The 18,274-nt window shown below is 37.2% G+C and overlaps 1 protein-coding gene across 3 annotated transcripts in view; it reads left to right on the top strand.

The window, feature by feature from the left end:
• Positions 1-18,274, top strand: part of NTRK2 (neurotrophic receptor tyrosine kinase 2) — a 193,519-nt gene that overhangs the window by 57,710 nt on the left and 117,535 nt on the right. The gene's annotated exons all lie outside the window — the stretch shown is intronic.

Below are 18,274 nucleotides of genomic sequence, written 5' to 3'. Positions count from 1 at the left end.
GTGGAATGTCTCTGTGAATTACAAATAACTCTTGAGTCTTTAATGAGAAAGAAGTGACTGTCATCTGTCCCTTAAGTGGACCTCAAACTTCTCAAAAGCATGCATTCACACCTCAGATTCACCATCTGGATCTATCCATATTCCAAAGTTCCAGAAACTCTTCCTTTATCATTATCAGTATTACTGAGTTTATATTAAAACAGTATTTAAAGACTTGAGATTAGATATAAATAGATATATACCCAGGTAATAAGAAAATATTGCCTGCTCTGAAAAGCCTGCAGTGTAAGTATATGAGAATTGACATACGCATTAAGTATGAATATGAGTAAGTACTGAGAATTGATATATGAAATAAGCAACTTGATGTATTTGAACATGAAGAAAATAAGGTGAGCATGATGAGAAAGATTATTTTTTGTCATTTTTGATCAATACATTTAAATGTGTATCTTGGAATTTGTGAATAAAAGGGTCAAGTCAGCTACCTGAGAACTCAGAGGCATTTGTGATTTAATTCAGTCACAACAAAATTAATCCAAACAAAGAGTACAAAGAGTATGCTATAGAGGTGGAGTCTCAGTAGGGAAATGGGAAGGAGTTAAATATCCAGTTTTCCATGGAAAATATTTATAAAATGAGATTTAAAAATCCTCTCCAAAATTAATGATGATTTTTGTATTCATAAGAAGTAACTTCCTGAGTTACATCACGCAGAAATGCACAAAAAGCTATGCTTCTTTTTTCTGTTACATTCTGAGAACACAACGTGGTCACTCAGACACCCTGTCATTAAAGGTCTATGCACCCTTCTTCAGAAAGCAATTTAGAAAAAACAAAGTAACCATTCAGTAATTGCAGCAGTCAAACTGTCACTAATGCTGTTTTTCATGTAACCATGTGTTTGGAAAAACATTCCATTCAAAATCAGAAAAAAAAAGGCTAAAGCAACTGTGTGTCCTCTAGGAAATATCTTTATGTAAGGATGACATTTTCATCTCATTTGGGTTCAGAGCAGGCATCTGCAGCTTCTAAGACATTGTTTTATGCCTCCTACTTTTAAATGTCAGTTTATCACATCTTTTACATGGGCATCATCTGCCTTCTTCTTCGACTTACATCTTTGCTGAGTTCTTCTGTACTTAAAGAGCTTGAGCACAGTTGGAGTGTGGGACTGACAGTTTACCCCCAGAAAGACGTGGAGCAGGCAGGTTTGAGCTATGGCTGTGTCAGAGCTGCCCATACCTGGAAGCACTGCATGTATTGAGGCTGCCACAGAACTCACCTTGAGATCTTCTTTCCAGTACTGTATGGAGCAGAACAGTATCAGGTCTGAGTGAGAGAGCACCACTGGGAACTTCCAGTTCTTTGGCAGTACTGATCAATATGTCATCAAAGTCTGTTGAGGAGTTGTACAAAAATAAATGATACCTATTTTCTTATTTTCTGTATTCATTTGATATATCTAAGGTAAGAGAATAACTTGGGGTATGTTCATTTTACTCAGTTACCTTTCCAAATTGTAGTAAGAGTGTTTTTAGAAGTGAGGAGGACAAACAAAGCACTCAGAAACATTTTGTTTAGGATGTTCTGTATTCTGATTGAAGTTGGATTGTACTGCATGAAGCAGTTGTTTTATTTCTTGCCTTCTTTTTCTTCTGTCATCTAGAGCTAGAGGAGGTAGCAGTTTCTAATGATTGACTTTGGGAACAGTATTAGTACAGAACAAATCTGTGGTCTGTGATAGAGGAGTCTTAAAATAGGGTTAGTACCAAAAACTCTCATGTTGTGCTAGACTTCAGACTTCCATAGCAAAATTCATCAGAATAATTGGTGAAATATAATGCTCTATTTTGCTGCTTGTGTACATTTTAAAAACCTTATACAGGACCTAGTGACAACAGCTGTTTTTTGTTGTTTGGATCTGGAGGTGAGGTTTTTAGACTCTTGCAAGATGCTGTAGCATAAACGCATCAAAATGGTGAAAGCTTCATTTAATTTTCTAAATGTGTTTGTTAAAACTTGTGGGTTGCTCTTACGAAACACCTTGGCTTGCTTTCTTGCTTGCTTGCTGTGGGATGTGAAAATGCTTATGGTGGGAATTCACTGGAGGCTGCCAAGACAGCTCTTACCATTTTGTGTTTATTTCTGATTCCATCTAACCAGCTTATGAAACTGAAAACTAAGAAGGGAACTGGAGTAGAGAGGACTGAGGAGTATTTGTGAACTCTCTGAGAGGATTTGTGGAAGAGTAATTCTAATCCTGTTTTATTCTACTTTGCATGTTGAATCATGATGGAAGTAACCAAATGGTTTGCAGCATAACTAGCCCAATACACAATTCGCAGATGTTAATCATGCCACTAAGCATGAAGGGAAGTATGAAGAAAACAGATGGAAGATAAATTAATGGATAAACTTCAAAATAGCATTATTCAGTTAAAAGGATGAAAACATTTTTGATTTTAACAACTGTTCCTATTCCAGTGACATGCCAATTCCTAGTACTCCCTGCTTTCTAGGGAATCGGGAGGTGGATAGTCATGGACAAGAGTATTATCATGGCAGCTTTACTGATAGAAATTAATGGAGTTTGTGTAGGTTTTATATAAGTCAGAAAGGAAGGAGAAGCCAGTCTCATTCAAACCAGTGTATTCTAAGTCAACAGATAGAAACTGACAGAAGTAGAGGGAAACATGTTCCTACTTGCTCCATGTAGGATGAGATTTTTCTTCATATGTTCATATGAAGTTTCTGTCAGTGCCTTGAGCTGCATGCAAAGATAAGGGAAAAAAGAATCTGAAATTCACACTGTATTTAGGCAATGCCAGCTATCTTCTCATGTCTGTGAGCTTCCATGTCATGTTTTGAAAGCTGCTTCTCCTTCCTCAAGCACTCTGTGAACTACCTCCTGTATCAAAACGTATGTCCTGACTATGAATTCTTCACCCCATTCAAAGGCTTGCAAGTCTATGCCTATCAAGGTACAGAAATTTACCTTTCTGTGATCAGGTAATGAGATTGTGTGGTTGATCTGAGAAAGAAAACAGTGTCTCTTTTAGGACAAACACCCCAAAATATAGCTTTCCTTAAAATTCTTTCTAGCTGCTTGTCAACCTTTTTGAGTGTAAGTTTAAAATTTGGACTGTCAATGAGAGTGCTGTTCTCTTTCATCAAGCAGATTAAAAATTAGGAACAAATCCCTGTATTTTTCCTGCAAAAATCCAAACACCATATTTTCTCCTGCTTCTTGATAGCTCTTTCTCTCAAGTGATCCATGTAACATATTTGTTGGGCCATGAACACCCTTGAAAACTTTCTAAATAAAAGCATTGCTTATTCCAACAGAAGGACACTGATAGTTCAAGAATACTTCTTCTCAGTGTGTCACTGTTCACGATATTTTATTTGCTTGTAACCTCTTGTAACTTTTTCAGCTTTGTTGGAAAAGACAGTACAGAGGAAGGCAGCTTGTAACTTATTTCAGTTGCAGGGTATTTTTCAGTTGTCTTACCATATTTCAGTTTGGGTAAGAAACACTGTACAAAAGTCTCCTTACAAAGCAGAATTGTCCTTCTGACACAATGACATAACGTAATGACTGACTTAAAACTCTTATTTACCGAAACAAACCCATTTACATGACCAATACAATTCAGGTGAAAGTAGAATGCCTTACCATTCTGTCTGAGAGTTTTGCATACTGCTTTGACTGTGTTGGAATGTGTTATTTAAGGGCTGTCAGGAAAGATCTTTAGTGTCTTACTTGTCTGTAAACATACAGCAAATGGTCATTGGTTTTTCTGTTTCAATACATTTTCCATGACTTCACCTTGTTGTTGGAGAGGGGCTGATTGCAAAGGACTTAAAAAAACCCCTCTACTTCACTCACAGTGGTGATTGAAGAATTAGGATTTTGGAGTGTTTAGATGACTGAGTAGTATGAAGTATTGATCTGGGAAAAGCTTTGCATATTCAGCAAGGATCTGCAGTTTTACAAATATGACTGAATATTCAAATTGGTATGCACTAAGCTTGTAGCAGCAATCGCTACAATTTTGCACTTTCAGACAAATCATTGAAAAGATTAACTTTATAGCTGGGAAGACATCTTCTGCTTGACTTTCAGCAAGTAACTGAAATACTGAGCTTTTTGAGTTTCCACTTTTACCTATAGAAGTGATTTTGTGCTGTGTTGTACCTACCCAAATACCAATTCTGTGGGTGTCAATCCTTTAGTATCTTTAGAATGTTCCATTACTTAGTCAATGAGCAGAATATAAAAGAGGGATCAATTCATGCGAGTCAGTGTTGTAAGATCAGATGCAGAGAAAAATAAATGTGCTCAAATCTGCAGTATTTTTAGTGAGTAGACAATGTAAAGGCAATGGTGATATTGCTCATCTGAACTACACGCAACGAGCTTTTTTTATTGTTTGACACTGACTTCCAGTCCCTGTAGTCATGGACCAATCATATAAATTGTCTGTCTTAGATGCATCACTTGCTAATGGAGGCTGTAATACTGTTTTACCACATGAACATTTGGAAGATAGAGTTGTTAATGCTTCTAAGTACCTTACTTTGTAGAAGAGAATTGCTATAAGTATGTCAAAGAATGAGAGTTTGTATTAGTTGATACATGAAGGTAATTTTGTATAAACTATTTTACAAAGATCTTAAAATAGTTACCATTCTATTGTGTTTCGGGGGAAAAAAAAAAGTGCACTGTTTATTGCATTGGTTTGTGCCACCCTGTCAGACATTTTTAGAGTTCCATTGTTTTTATTCATATAAAATTTGCTCTCTAGGTCTCAGGTGTCTGTTTTGGTCTTCTATTAGGTTTTCTGAGTCCAATCCTAAAGTGCAAGATACCATAAAAGAATATAAGTGTTTCTGTTATAGGAACTAGCAAGTAGCTGATGCTTCATATTTAACACAAGATTTATGAAGACAGATCAGATCTGAACGGGGAAATTTTGAATGATTCAGTGGTGCATTTGACTCTTTGATTGTAAATGTAAACTCAATTGTAATGATTGAGGGAGAAAAGGAGTCACTAGCTTGTTTAGAGCTTTACATGATTTTATGGTTGTATTTAGTACAGGTATTATGAACAAAGGAAAATTATCTGAGACCTCATGGCCATTACAAGTGAAAAATAAGGAAAGCAAGTGTAAACAAATATCTCTTATATCTCATTCCCCCTCCCACTAAAAGGGTATACAAGCAGGTGATGGGATGAAGGAATATGCATGTATGTGGTGTGTATGAAGTGAAATGGAGAGCTAGGGAGATGCTGAGTAGAGGACAGCTTAGAGATGAAATAAAAAGAGATCTAATAGAAAGTATGGATAGTGTAGAAAGGAGAAGAGGTGAAAATGATGCTCGCTAATGATGTTACCTTGGTATGAGCTGAGGCACACAGAAATAGCAAAATTCCTAGTTCAAGGTAGTGAAAGAATAAGACAGTCCTAGAAGTTTAATCTGCAGAATCCCACCCTTATGTTCAATATACATCCACATTTGCTTTACAGGTCTTTATTTTACAGTTTCTCCTTTGGTTTTTTATGCACAAAGGTGAATTCTCACCTGTTTGTATATGAACTTCTTGCCAATATGCAGGTCATGCTATTTTGGGAATGTGTTACTTTGTGAGGGCAAGTAGTGATTTAGCCCACGGAGAACTTTAGAAAGAAACGTGATGGGATATAGCAGGAAATTAGGATGAGAGGAATGGAAAGTGGAGAGGAAGTAGATCATGATAATCGTATGTTTACCTGTGATCAGAGTAAAGAATCAGAGTTTCATCAGATGAAATAGAAATCAGTGAATCAGAAAGAAGGAAAATTACCAAAGAACAGCAAAGCTGGTCTATATTTTATCTATCTATCTATCTATCTATCTATCTATCTATCTATCTATCTATCTATCTATCTATCATCTTTGAGTTGTCCCAGCATCCAGTGGTTTAAGAACCATTTACTATAAAGTGCATATGTGCTTGGATTTGATCTCCCTTTGGAGAAGTGTCAAGGCACAATGGTAGAAAACTTAATGCTAAAAAACAAACAGTTCTTAAATGCTCTATCTTGGAACATGAACAATAGATAAATGGAAGGTATTCTTGGTAGAAATAAGGCCCACTGTATGATCTCCAGGAAAACTGCTGATGTGGAAGTGACTGGCAGCAGAAGCTTCTCCTGAAGGCTGGGCCAGCTTGAACTGACTTTCCACAGAACAGCTGAGGCTAACAGGCACTCTACAAGTGTCTAGTCCCACCCTCAGCACAAAGCAGGGTGAGCTGGTGATGTTTATGGTGTTCCTTCTTTCAGAAAAACAAGAAGTGCTGTAAAGTCATTAATGCAGCAGTGCTATTGCATCTTAGGAAGAAATGAAGAAATACAAAAATTTAGAAGAATTAAGAAAAATCAAGACAAAAGGTAGTCAAGCTTCTTGAATGTCTAGTAAAACACTTTAGGTTTTGCTTCAGTTCTGGGAAGAAGTTCAAATAAGATTTTATAATTTGAATGAATAGGTCCTTTTTGTATCTCTTTTTCACACACACACCCTGATGCATATTTAGCATCTTCCAGAATGTCTATAATCTAGGATCAACATTGCACTTAAGCTATTAATTCACTGCAGCCAGTGAAACCCCCGAAGTGTTCTCTTTGTGGGTAGCCAAACACATCTTGTCCAAGTGACTCACAGCTCTTCTCAATTGCTGTTTTTCTGGAGATACTGTACCTCCCAATGTTTCGCCACTGGGGCAATATGAGTATTCCTCTCTGCTTCACAGTGGCCAGTGTTCCAGCCTTTCACATTTTTGTACTTTAAATGTTAGGTATACATTCAGTCCTCGGGTCAGAAGATAATCCAGTGTAAGGACCAAAATAGTGTGCTATATACAATTATTTTTTTCCTCCATATATGGAGCATGGGTGCCACAGAAATGGTCATCCTAATGAAAGAACTTTTTGTGCTGCCCTTGAAGCCCATTTTGTCCTGACACCCCTTTTGTATTCTACACAAAAATCAGAATTACCTTGTTAAAGAAGAGTCTGTAATTCTTTCTATTTTGTACTCTGCCATGTTTTGTCTCATTTAGTGCTGCTTGCTTTGCCAATAGCAGAAACCAAGAAGACTTGATGGCACTTCTAGCATGGAAATGACCAGATTTAGGAAAATGAGATCAATGTTTGAAATTAAAAAAAAAAAAAAGGGTAGGATTGAGAATCTTTCTCATTTACTCTGTTTGATTTTTTGAAGCTTCTTAAAAAAGAGGTCAGAAAGCAGCAATGTAACAGGATCCTTTATATTGAAGTAAAATGGGCAAACTACCTAGTAACTATTATTTAGCCTACATTAGTTTTATTCATGGTATCAAAGGCTAATGCATTATTCCTCTAACTGTCCAGCATGGCTGAATACCCTGGATCGCAAGGTGGAGTATTGTAAACACACAATAAGTATTTATAAAAGGTCCTTCACCTTTTCCTGACAGATGACAAAATATGTGAACTAACTGAAAAATGCAGGTTTAGTTCAGATATTAGGAAGACATTTTTTACTTTGAAAGTGGTGAGGCAGTGGAACAAGTTGCCCAGAGAAGTAGTGCATGTTTCATCTCTGGAAATGTTTAATGCCATGTTGGATGAGGCTTTAAGCAGTGTGAGACAGTGGAAGGTTGCCCATGGCAAAAAGGTTGAAACCAAGTGATATTTAAAGCCTCTTTTGGCCCAAACTGTTCTATGAATCTCTTTTGTCATGAAGTTTCACTTCTTGGCTAGACAGTCATGACTGTGGCCCTCCTCCCTCTATTAGCCCCTTTGCCTCTTGGCTGCTCTGAGCAGTGATGGTGTGGACTTGAGAACTCAGGCCTTTTCCCTCATAGCTATTTTAGATTTTAAAGACATCATTTCCATAAGTAAGAAGGGGACAGACTACAGTTGTGGCACAATTTCTATACTGCCCCAACTCTTCTGTAGGGCATATGTGGAAGCATCTGCAGCTGGAGGGAGTCCATTTGTAACCCTTGTGAGGAATGTGATCACAGATTTACCTCTGCATTTGACAGGGCCATCCCCAACATGGAGACATGCCATGTATGGCCTTTATAGTAGGAGAAATTTTAACTTTAGTCAGTAGATGTGAGTACTTCAAACTGGGAGAAAAGCATTCCTTAAAAAGCAGTAAATTGAGTTACCAGAACCCTTTATTTCATGCAGGAACTCTCAGCCATAGGAGCTGGTGGCTGCAGCTGCAATTTTTGTTACCAGAGGTCTTCCCAGACAGGTTTGTGCCCTTTCAGAAAGTTACATCTGTGACTTGTAGCAACAGGCAGCAACAGAAATGTAACTTATAATAACATTCCTTGTTGCACAAAAGTCTGAACCAGAACCTATTGATATCCCTTATTTTTCTTGGACCCTTGGAGTGCTCTGCCACACAGCTTCTGAAGCCGCACTGTTATCTGTTCTTCTCCTGTGGCATGTTGGGATATGCCATGAGCTGTCCATGTTTTCTGTCTCAGCTAGCTGTGATGCAGTTGTGCATTTGTTGAATGTCTCTCTAGTAGTTTGAAGGTCAAATTAAAATATTTGAATTAGAAGGTCAAATTTTGTCTGTGTGGCCACCACAAGCGAAATATTTCTGCCCATGGCCTTGGAGGCCTGTAAGTGCTCACAACTGTCAGTCATTTTGGATAATAGTGGAGAGCCTCCCCTGCTAAATTGTATTTTGAATGCTGGCTTGCCAGCTAGGCAGGTTTTGTAGCAGCTTCTCCTGGTGACTGAAGCTTTGCATTGCATCTGCTTTTGCAGTGGCCTCTCCCAGGGTGCTCCAAGCAAACATTAATGCAGATTATTCTGCTGCAATCACAAGAAATCATGCAACCTGCCAGTGGCTTAGTAAAGCCCAGGTGCCTTAAGAGTGCAGGTTGTGAGTCAGGTGGATGGCACAGGGCCTGTTCCTGCCCAGCAGCTGTGAGTTTCAGTGATACAGATATTAAGCACAAAGGTATCACCTCTGGCACATGCAATCTTTGTGATGTGGTGTGGCAAAGGTGTTCTGGTATGCGCTTGCTCTGTGCTAACACAATCCCTCAGGCAGATGCTTTTGGCTCATATCAGAGGCAGGGTGATAGATGTTTTTCTTGGTTTGAAAAGAGAGGTGTCTGTTAAAGAAGACAGGAGCCTTCCTTGAAATTGAAGATTTAAACCCCCTCCCTCCAAATTATTACAATTTTTAAAGTAAGGGGCTCTCAGGAAAAGATATGGGAATAGGAATAACAATTCTTTACTAGGAAATTAAAAAATACAAATGGAATAGTGCAAAAAAAAAACCCAAAAAAGAAACCACTGACAGAGTCAGAATACAATGTTTGTCAGGGTGTTGGTAGCAGTCCTGATTAAATGGTGGCTGCAGCCCTCCTGGAGTGATAGATGTGGTTCTGTTGAAGCTATGATCTTGTAGAAGGGTGGAGCTTTCCTCTGAAGATCCAGTAGTGGTGCAGATGGGCCTGGTCTTCCTCTGGGAATCCAGTGGAAAAGAGAACTGATCCTCTGGGAATCCAGTAGGTGTGTTCAGACAGTTCCTTAGGTCAAAGCCTGCAAGTTCCCGTAGGGACTGGAAATGCCTGTCCAGTTGCACAGCTCAGGCCCAAGTGTGTCAAATTTGAATAGTGAGAAGTTGAAAATCCTGGGAGAAGAATGAGACTGTCTTTTTCTGCCATCCTGCTGGTGTTGCCTATGGCATCTCCGAGCTGACAGTGTGTACTCTCCTGGTGCTAAAGGAAGAGGGATTCCTTGTGTTTGCAGTCTTTATGCAATTGGCCATTACCCATCCATGTTCTCTGAAAAGTGTTCATGCTACACTAGACATTCAGTATTAATCACAGTCACCTAGCATTTAAGTGATTAGGTTTTGAGGCCATGATAATTTTCACAAACTTTAATTTGCTCCCAGCAGTCAGGACAATGTTTCTATTCAGTAAAACCTATGCTCCTACAAGCAGGTTCTTTGACTGGATGAAGTGTAAAGCTAGACACTGACCACCACTAGTAGTAAAAGGATGTTCATGTGCCCTGTTATAGAAACCAGCTGGACTAGGAGCAGTGATCCTTGCCATTGAGCTCCTTTACTCTGTGCACACCAAATTAATTCCCGTCTTTTATTATTTGCTTTTTAAGAATACAACATAGAGCTTCTAAGGGTTTTCTAGTGCCTCTTTCAGCTCTCCTAAGTTTCAAGATCACGTAAATTTTAATTAGGTGCTTCACAGTTAGATGGTTAGGTACTCTGTCTTTTTCCAACTACATTCCATTGTGGGTGACTATTGATAATTTTTCTCCTCCTTTTCAACCCTGAAAATGCAATCAGGATAGTGAGCAATATTATGTAAATGCTTTAATTGAGATGTGTTCTTACAGTTCAACAACTTGATCACAAATTTTTTTGCCTCAATGTGAGGAGGCAAATTTAAAAAAAAACCCTTCAGCTACTATGGCAGTTTCAGAATTCAGTGTCTGTTACCTAGTAAAAAGATATCTTGATATATTGATGTTCTAAACTGAAATAGTAGCCTTGCTAAATGAGGGGTAATTTTGAAGGGGATGAGGAACTAGGCTGCATAGAATGCATTATTGGTATCTAAATATGTTGATGTGTTTGTAGCATCCTTCATAAATTACAAAAAAAGGGGTAATTTTGAGGGGTAATTTTGAAGGGGATGAGGAACTAGGCTGCATAGAATGCATCACTGGTATCTAAATATGTTGATGTGTTTGTAGCGTCCTTCATAAATTACAAAAAAAGGTCAATGAGCCAGAATGTTTTTTTTAATGCTTTGGCCTGTTTAACTGCTCTGCCAGTAAATGAGTGTAGATGGGAATCAGACTCATTGAGGATGATGGAGGTCAGCATTTCTTTAGGAAGAGAAGAACTGAAGGCAGAGGTCCTGTGGTTGACTGTGTCAGCTTCCATGTACATCTGGGAAAGCAACATTGGAAACTAAATCCTCCCAGAGAACAGGTGGAACTTAATCTTGGCCTTTAGCTCCTCAATTAACCTTGGCACTCTAACACTGGATTCTGGATGAATGGGACATCTTAGAGTGATTGTAAAGTAGCTTCTTAAACAGGGAGTGAAATATGAGTGGTTTGTGGTATTACCACTTCCAAACACGGCAGGACTTTAAAAAGGTAACAACGAAGAACCTCAGGTAATAAGGTCTCTTCTGAGCCTGCTCTGGACAAGATATGAACCAACACCAATTCTTCTGTCTTAGATACAAAAATCTTTTTGAAGAAGGAGTTTAAGGAACTGAAATATCAGAGGATGCCCTTAGCTGCACTTCCGATGCAGCTGACCCAATTGGCTGGTGTGTATGTAAAGCACAAAAGGTGCAGCAAAAGGTATTTTGCTGGTGCCAGTAAGAAAACTGCATGATCTTAGTAGTAGACACAACACAGGCTGTAAACTGATCTGATGAATCTACTTACACAGACTGAAGGGTCTATGTGCATTCATATTTGTGGTCATGTATGTTAGTGCATTTTTTTTTGGTGTATAGCCAGTCAGCTACAGGTAGATAAATATCTTCCTAAATGTAACTCAAATTATTTGCTGCTTCCTTTAGCAGAACTTCATGGTTTTAATTTGTCCAGTAAAGCCATAGTTTAGTCTTAAAAACCAAGTACATCAATTTTTAAAATACATTACTTCACTGCTTATGATGCACATTTTCTGGAATGAGATGGCTGTTCTGGCACATTTTTTTAAAAATTTCACTAAAAGGGGTTGCTAATAATGCAGAAAGGTCTAAAAGATTATAGATCTAGGGTGGAAAAATATGGAAAATAAACTTCTCTTGATTTTGCATGATTACTGCAAGCAAAGCAAACAGAATCAGTTTTCCTTTTCTGCAATATAATATTTTCTAGTTCTTTGTGTAGATCTTCATCTGTCTTATATGGCAGTACATGTCGTTGGAGATTCCATATACTAGTGTCATCTTAACTACTACTTCATGAAGGAAATTACATTTTCTCCTTTCTGAGACAGAAGGAATCCAATAATTGTATTGTAAGCAAGTGTAGTGTGTGGCAGTTTTGATTGAACAAATAGTTCTGAACTGTAAATCATGCAAAACCCTAAGCACAGAAGCTGAATGATATGTTAAAATATCAGGAAATAACTGTCATGGGTCAAGAGTAAGAGTCATGGGTCAAGTGTCAGGGGCTGAGTAAGGTTTTGGGTACACACAAAGGTGACTCTAGTCAGAAGACTAATAGTCCAAGAATAAGAGTGGGTGAACATCCTGCAAATCACTCATTGAGCATAATGAGAAACACAGTTAATAGTTTCAGAGGCAGATGAGATTATTTTTTCCAGAAAAAAACAAACAAAAAGCCCAAGCTTGATGTTATACAAGATGACCTGAGAAGTGATGAAGAGAGTGAGGGAGATGTGAAAATAGAGGCAAGGAAATACAGAAGAGGAGGACTTCAGGTCCAAGTGAGAGGACTAGAAAAGGTGTGCAGGTAAGGAATTTCAGAAATTGTGATGAAGAAAGAGGAAAAGGTTGCTATGTAACTAAGAGGAGGTAAGCCAAAGAAGGGAAAAATCACACTCTTTTCCAATTTTGTACTGGAAGGATTGATTATATTCTGAATACAAAGAAAAGAGTGTGAAGGGACTAAGATGGGAGTCCAGAGCTGTGTAGGCATTGCTGGGATTGAAGATGCCATACTTGGTTGTGATGAGGAAGGTGAGATTCACTTCAGTTCTGTTGGAAGCATGACAAAAACAGGCATAGCGTGGTTTCTTGTCTGTCTGGGGAAGTCCCAACCAGGCTTTGAAATCAGGTTCCTGATATCATGAAGAAAAACTAAAAAAAAAAAAAAAACTAAAAAAAAAAAAAATCAAAAACAAAACAAACACACCAAAAACAAACAAACAAACCAAAAAAAAACCAACCCAAAAAATAGTGAGAAAGTGAATGAAGAAAGGAATGAAAGCAAAAGAAAATTCTGAGGGGAGATGATTGAGAGCTGTGGAGAGTATCATCTCTGATGACATGAGAGAGAGGCCAGATAATGTATTGCAGAACAACAATGTCAGAGCTTTGTCAAAGTGTGGATGGTATTGGAAATATATCTTTTACAAGTATTTTGCAAACACTGCCGACTTTGTCCAGTCACCATGACTGGGCCTAGGAGCTGCTCTGACCTCAGTAACAGCAAAGTGAAAGCTTGGGAAGGTAGCTTTTTTCTTGTCTCTAAAGTCTGCCAAACTGAAATGAAGCTCTTGCAGTCAGTAAAACTGTATGGTCATGAAGCTGGTTTGTTACTGTGGAATTTGATACCAGAAGCTGTCTGTGTTTCAAAATAATATCATGGGACCAGAGGAAGACATCTGTGTTTCTGTTGTGAGTGATGTCCAGCTGCTTAGTTATTAATAGTGTCCTGCAGTCACCTGTTTTTCATGGTGCCCCTCACTGAATCTGCATAGTCTTGAATTCCAACGTACCTTTATAAGATAACCAAACAAAAAAGGAAAGAAAATTTGAAATATATAACCTTCAACTTGGGATGCACCAAGGCCAGATCAATGTTGCTAAAGATGCAGGGCAAGAAATGTGCTTCTTTCGGATCAGCCACTATGGAATCAAAAGGGTAGGAAGCTGAGATAGCAAAGCTCTGTACAGTGACATTCAGCCACAAGATTGGATGTGAACATATCCAAGAATACAGTAACAAATGCAATCAGCAGCCAGGCTTTTTTCTATTTCAATGAATACAGTGAATTTCAGTGTGTACAATATGTACAATTAAAATAATGAATGCAAAAAAATGAGGCTTCTCTCACCCACCATGTGCAAATCATTGTTCGTGCAGAAGCAGCTGATTAGAACTGTGGATCAGCTGTGTAAAATTAGAAGGATGGCTTGTTCTGGCATGGTGTTGGGTGCTGTAGAACCCTATCATCCATCAGTGAGACATATCTCTTTGCCCTAGCCTGTCTTATTGCTTTTTCAGCACCACTAACACCACTGATGGAAATAGGAGCCACCCGTCAGTGCAGAATCAGCACTGTGATGGACTCTACAGATAGCAGATTTGTAACATGCATAGAATGGAAAAATTTTGCCCTTGGTCTCTAAATGACTTTATACATAGGATTAAATGGAGACCATTGTTTGCAAATTATTACAAGTATTGTCTGACCTGCAGTTAGGTGGATGTAGTAATTATAGCTAAGATTGTAAACTTTTTTTTGGAGATATATTCCACTGCCTTTTATTCCTCCTTGACTTTGTATAAAAACTGCCATGGGGCTGAACACAGCCATATAACCAAAGTGGGAAGGTTTTAATTTGAAATTTAATGGGAATGAGATATTTAGTAATGGTGTTTTGATTTGGAATATTATTTTTCTGGTTTTATCAGAAATAATTAATTCACAGATGTTATAGACCCTTGGAAATGGCATTTAGATATTGCCAGTTCATGGCATTGTAACACCTCATCATTCATTGCTTGAATCTTTTGGAAAAGACAGAGCTAGAGCACAAACGTAAACTGAACAAAACCATTGTGAATGATTCTTCTCTTTCTTTGTAGCAGCATAATTCCTGTTGTAAAGCTCTTGCTGAATTTACTGTTTGGTCATACACGAGTTTTGTGCTAGCATTGAAGGTGCATTTATTTCTGGCTTTGCTAATGTTTGTGCATTGTCCTTTGCATGTTGTACTCATCTCTTTCCCTTTTACCTAATGAGTATCTGTATCCTTGTATAACTCACTGTTTCTTACCTATTCTCTTTCCATCTTTTTTGGACATCTTTTTGCTAGAATACAAAAATGTGTATTTCCATGATGTGAGCAGAAGTGTTGTATTTCAGAGTTCAGGGCTAAAGGGAAATCTCCTTCTGAATGCAATTATTCCAATACAGAATTTTTAATCCTCTATATACTTGGCGTCAGATAATGGTTGGCATATTATCTCATGATATTATTTCTGTAATTATTAAGTAAAGAAGCTGCAGTGTTACTGTGGTGAGTTTTTATATCCTATTAGTATAGAAGGCAACTGAATCTAATTCCAGTAGTAGCAATTGCTACTTTTGTCAATGTTACCATATTATCCTTGGTAAAGATGGCATTTCAAATTGCTAAACAGTGAAAGTATTGGTAATTAAATAGGCAACTAAAGGGAAACTAATCATGTGGATGTTTTGAAAGTAGCCAATTTCTCTCACATGTGAACTCACTGTCTTGGACAACCCTGTGCTCCTTTGTGCTGACACAGCCTGTATACTTCTGCTAATGCACTGCTGTGTGACAGTGAAGACAGGAGTCATTACATTTATTCCTTCGTGTAGTGGATGGTGAACAGGAAAATCATTTCATATTTGTACCCTGCTGGTTTTTGATGGGCTGTGTCTCTTTAAGAGGAAATGCCTACAGTCAATGATCATTTGACTGTTAGAGATTTTTCTTTAAGTTCTCTTGGTTTGACTGCATTTAAAAAGAAATCTTGGCTTAATAGTTTCCCATTTTTAACATGGTTGATTTGTTTAATAAAGGTATCAGAAAAGTAGTTTTATAAACTAAGTTATGACTTCTGTGTAAAAGTACATTAATAGGGGATGATTTTCTTTAGGACTACTAGATGAACCAAGAGCAGAGGAGGATGCTTTGTGTTACAATAAATAACATTGTGGCTGGACCCTCTGAAGAAAAGCAGTTGGATACAATTAGTAGGAAAAGAGGCTGTAGAAGAATAACTAAGGAATGTGTTGAGGAGTGAAAGCTCAGTAAGAAGGAGGATGAATAAAATTTATGATAAATAAGGAGAAAATAATCACACACCTTCCTATGTTTTGTCTAATGGTAGGCTTTTTGCTCCCCATTTACTTCTCTCTATCTCTTTAGTCCTAATCAATACAAAACAGCAGTTATTTGAATTTTTCCTGCCACACAGATTATAACTCTTAATATTATTTTATTTTATTTCAATATATAAAGAGCTTTTCTTTAAAAATCAACAACCTAAACATCTCCTTTTTTACCTCCAAATTCCTCAGAAAATATGTTCAAAGCTCTTTCAGTCCTAGGAATTATCAAAAGACTGGAAAGTCACATTCTGCCTCAGTGGTACAAACAAAAACATAGTAGTAGCACAGGCAATTAATAGCATCTTTTACTAATTTACTGTAATTAACATGAGTAAACATTCACACACACACACACACACACACACACACATATATATATATGGGTGTGTATTTAAAAGTATATGTAACACTAATGTTGTTAAGTATTACACAGTCTGATGTACACAAAACAGAGTAGTTATCTAGAGGTTGTCTTCATGTTGTCTTGAATGAATTTATAATTTCTTTTCATGTATAGATTGCATATGGGCTAGTTTTGAGGAAGCGAAAAGAAAAATGTACGTGGATATGTAAAAAACTGGAGCTAGATCCATGGTGTGAGAGCTCATTAATGATTCACAATGGTTGGTTTCAGTTTCCCTCCTTCCTTTCACAAGGCAGAATCCAATCAATAGTTTTCTTTCAAGGTCAGAGCTGCTACTTGGTGTCTGTCCTTACAACCCTTGTCCAGTCATAGGAGTGTTTTGGAAGATTTAATGACTATTTTATACAATATTGTCATCAATAAGTGTTAGCATAGTTGGACTCAGTCAGAAAGTCACATTGTTACAGGACAGGGCTCTGCTCTGATCCAGCTACAAGGGTGCTGTTATTGTGAGCAGTGTCATGTCAGGCATGAAAGGGGCTTTTCCCCTGCCATCCTATCCCCAGTAAAACTGTGGTTACATTATGGACGGGAAAGCTGCTAAGCAGTGTTATATATGAATCACTTGATTTTGCAGGATTTGTAAAATAGAGTTGAATTTGAGAAAATTTTCTGTCTTTGCAAGGGAAAGGTTGTTTCTATTGTGTAGGCAATGATACTTCTTTATGTGTTTTGGTAGTTTGTTTTACAGAGCTGCAAGTGAGATACATATTTTAAAAAATATTAATATGGTTTTTGTCTGCCTTTTTTCTAGATTTGCGATGCATTTTTTCCTTTTTTTAGAATTAAGTTAGTGTAGGCTAAGTAAACATGTTACATGCTCATTAACTAACCTTACTTCCTGAAGTTATATTGTAAATCCTAAAGGGAGTACCAGATCCAGTATTTTAATTGCAGGAAAGGAAACAATGCTCCTTCAGTGGCAGTGGAAATATTTGTTACTGTAAAATATCTTTCCTGTTTTGAGAAATATCTAAACAGACAGAAATATAGAAAAATCTTTTGTTCAGAATCCTGTTAGAGTATTCTCTCAGCCAAGTTTTTTTTTTTTCTTAATAAGCTGACAAAATAGAGGTTTGATGCTTTGTCAAGAAGCAAGCAAGGCTGTGTATTGTTCTTTAATTGCTTTAGTATTCCCAAAGACATCATACTGCATTACAGTGTCTGCTTTTTGAAAATTAAATTCTGTGATTTTAAAGTGATATTTAAGATCTGTTAACTTGAGTAGAATAAGCTGAATGTGTTTGCAAGAGCTAAAAAGTTTGGTCTAGTATAATTTTTGTGTCAGCTGAAAAATAATAAATAACATTCAGGCCATCATTTTCTCCTTCTCCTGCCTTTAGGAAAATCTGGAGATGATAAAGGTCAAATTTAGAGTTATCATGATTCCAGGAGCAAGATTTAGGAGCTTAGTTTTATTATATAATATTATGAAATTAATCACACTTGTTGAACATGATGGATCAAAATTTGCTGTTTATCATAATCCTGAACCAGTCAAAGAATGCCCACAGTTCACTTTGCTCATTCTACTGACATAATATTTAATATGGCCTAAACCATATATATATATATATATATTCTATTGACATTTTGGTGTTCATAAAATGCTAGTAATAAAAAATCTATTTCTATTGCTGGTATTTTTTATGTTAATGTAATTTGCAAGGAAAAACTCTTCAGTGATTCATATGAAATATGTTGGAGGGAGTTTGTATGTACAGATATATATAAATGTGCAGTTACACAAATTTTCAAGCAGTATAATTTAAGTAGGTTATTTAAAATGAGCCTTGCCAATTGTCTGGGATTTTCTTTTATATACTTTTTATTTTCAGGTGTTTGTCCCTACATTGAATTAATAATCTATGTCCAGGTCTGCTGGCTACAGATCTGCTGCCTTTGCATGTGAAGTTATCTTTTTTCATGTTACAAAGAATACTCAGC

The sequence above is a fragment of the Lonchura striata genome, chromosome Z, assembly GCF_050655825.1.
Source record: "Lonchura striata isolate lonStrDom1 chromosome Z, ASM5065582v1, whole genome shotgun sequence".
Lineage (NCBI taxonomy): Eukaryota > Metazoa > Chordata > Aves > Passeriformes > Estrildidae > Lonchura > Lonchura striata.
Note: the sequence above shows the minus strand (reverse complement) of the source record. Positions and strands in the feature narration are given on the sequence as shown.